Consider the following 3,021-nt stretch of genomic DNA (forward strand, 5'->3'; position numbering starts at 1 on the left):
CATGAATGTATTTTGTTCTGTTTAAATGTATGTATTTCAAAGGCATGATACTCATCTTCGAATTTGTTATGTATGTGATCTGCTGATCCGTTGGGAGGGCTGAATATTGTTCGTCCTACATGTATCCTATTTTCATAGTTACATAATGCAATAACATTAAACACAAACAAAATTGTATTTGGTCTGCTCATCTTTATTACATTGACATGATTGAGACTGCTTACTCATTCCAAGGCCTATCGACAATATGATTACAACAGTTAAATGATGTGTGTGTGCACTGTATTTAAGACAGGACATTGAGGACCTGATCAGTTCCCAAACTGTCTCTATCTCCACCCAAAGGATTGTGTGTTGCCTGAGGTGTTCCAACTGTTCGTCACTTGGTTGAAATTGGTTTAGGGGAACCACAACTCTTTGTAGCCAGTCAAAGGCAAGTGCAGCCGCCCCCTGGTCGGCCGCCCCTTGGAACTGGCTGCTCCAAATATACCTTGGATACCAGTCTGATGTTGCAACTGTTGTGTCAAGACAACCTTGCACAGAAATCTGATATGGGGACATGTATCTGGCAGTCCTCAGTAGGTGGTGATTCCATTGATTGCAAAACAATCCAAGGTCACGTTTTATACGAGGCAAGTAAATGAAGTGAAGAGCCCAAAGATGCCTTTCGTTGTTGGCAATAATGATTCCTTCATTTTCTCTATACATATGTAAACAAGGAGTGGTAGACATCTGTTTCAAGTCTTATTGTCAGGTACACAGAACACCACAAAGTCAGACTGGGCACTGACATTTTTGGGACAAGACAATGCAAAGCAACCTGGCATAACATAATAAGTACTTAGATTACATCTATGATAAGCTAAAAGAAAAATGATAATAACAAATTATAAACCTCCTAAATATACAAAATAGAGACCTCTAATATAGATAATGACCTATACTAACCTTAGACCTATACTAACCTAAGACAAGTGGGGTACAGTTAGTGCAATATTGCTGATAGTGCAACCAGTAGCTGAAAGTGACAGTGTGTAAAGTGACTAGTGAGAAATGCATCAATGTAAAATGGCTAGTGGTGGCCTGCCGATGATAAACTCAGCAGACCTGACCACACTACGTAGGACCTTGCGTTTTTTTTGTCACGCCTCTCCAGACATCGCCCCACAGTCTTTCAATGCGTTGATTATGAGTGCTCATCCCTCTTAAAGCACTCCCTCGGGTTGATCCTCGGAAGACATCCATGAAGAGACAAATGGCGTTGTTTTCCCCTCCATAGTCACATCTCACTCTGGATGGGACACCAAACTGGGCGACTGCTTCCGAAAACAGGTCCATTACAATGTCACTTCTGTTGCTGTTAGAAGCCTTCAGGAAAACCACCAGTCGGCTGAACCCATCGATTCCTCCATGGATTACAATCCTCCACCTAAGAGATGAAGGAAGGGAAAATAAAAGATTTCACTTGCACATCTTATTTTATAAATAACAAAAAATATATAAATGGCTTGAATGCAGCTAAAATGATTTGTATACATTTCTGTGCAACATGTTGGGCGTTTAATAGAAAGAAAAGTCCTAACCTCTATGGCATTCATGTGAAGCAGAAAATCTAATTTTCAATTCAAAACTCCATCAAGATGCCACAGCGAAATTGACTCTGCCACTCGATATGTTCTCCTCCGAAGCCTGTGGGACATACTCCGAATAGCAGCACCTTCAGATCAAGAGCATCATCTGTTAGATCCGTGTAGCGACCTCTAAAAGAGAAATTTGTACTGTTTATGGAAGACAATGTATACATATTAGAACTTAGATACATTTTTTACATTCATCCCTAGTAGTAACTCTAAACAAAACTATACGTTTAAGGAACAGTGACAAGGCAGCTATGTGGTACATGTGCATGACATTTTTTTTCTCCAAAGATATGGGATATAAAAGAGTTCTAACACAGTATATCGATTTCTTTATGAAATGTACACCTCAAGTGTTTCTACCTTTTCTTATTAGGATTCCTCCGTAAGGAGGAAACCTATTGTTATTGTTAGTATTATTATTAGGATTCCTCCGTAAGGAGGAAACCTATTGTTATTGTTAGTATTATTATTAGGATTCCTCCGTAAGGAGGAAACCTATTGTTATTGTTAGTATTATTATTAGGATTCCTCCGTAAGGAGGAAACCTATTGTTATTGTTAGTTTTATTATTGGGTGTTGTGGAAGAAATTGCGATTTCCGGTGTGCTTACATTATTCACTAATCAATATAACTAGTCATTGGATACTAGTTAGTATGTTCTCATGTAAGCTTGCTATTAATAAGAGTAGATTGTGTCTATGTGTCAGGGTTAATAGATGTTCGTGATCAGGAGAAAGTACTGGGTAAACGTCCTTTGTCATGACTACAAGGAGAGCGCTAACTATGATCTCTCTAGTCTGAGTGGTCATGTGTTGGGAGCTGTGAATCTTTATCTCTGAGACTGTTGTAACGTCATTCCTGCCTGACTGTCACAATCTATGTTTACATTCTTGTGCCCTATTAAAGATGGTCCTTCGGCTTTCGGAGCGGAGAGAGACATGATTGAGACCTAAGCCTGGTGTTGTGTTGTCATTTATTGTCAGAGGTCTGGTTTTCTCTCCCAATCTGCAAATTGATAAATACGTATTAAAATCCAGAACTCAACTGAACTTAGTCACTCTGTTTATGAAGAGACGGACAAAACATTTTCTTCATCAGTGTGCTTTGCCTTTGGCAAGGGCACAACCTTTGTTCTCTCACATATATATTATTAGGATTCCTCCGTAAGGAGGGAACCTATTGTTATTGTTAGTTTTATTGGGTGTGCTCAAGCCTTCGGCGAGAGCACAACCTTTGTTCTCTCACATATATATTTATTATTTTTATTGGGTGTGCTTTGCCTTCGGCAAGGGCACAACCTTTGTTCTCTCACATATATATTTATTATTATTTATTTTTGCCCCCCTAAATCTTCGTCAATATTTGGCCTACATAGACAACC

General features: G+C 39.1%; 1 long non-coding RNA gene across 1 annotated transcript; it reads right to left on the reverse strand.

Annotated features, from left to right (window-relative positions):
- Positions 1-731: 731 nt before the first annotated feature.
- LOC134014376 (uncharacterized) lies at positions 732-1,636 on the reverse strand. The gene is made up of 2 exons (XR_009929040.1): positions 1,584-1,636; positions 732-1,429 (listed from the first exon to the last, which is right to left on the reverse strand). It is a non-coding gene; the product is annotated as an uncharacterized LOC134014376 (long non-coding RNA).
- Between the last annotated feature and the right edge of the window lie 1,385 nt (positions 1,637-3,021).

The sequence above is a fragment of the Osmerus eperlanus genome, chromosome 2, assembly GCF_963692335.1.
Source record: "Osmerus eperlanus chromosome 2, fOsmEpe2.1, whole genome shotgun sequence".
In the NCBI taxonomy this organism is placed as follows: domain Eukaryota; kingdom Metazoa; phylum Chordata; class Actinopteri; order Osmeriformes; family Osmeridae; genus Osmerus; species Osmerus eperlanus.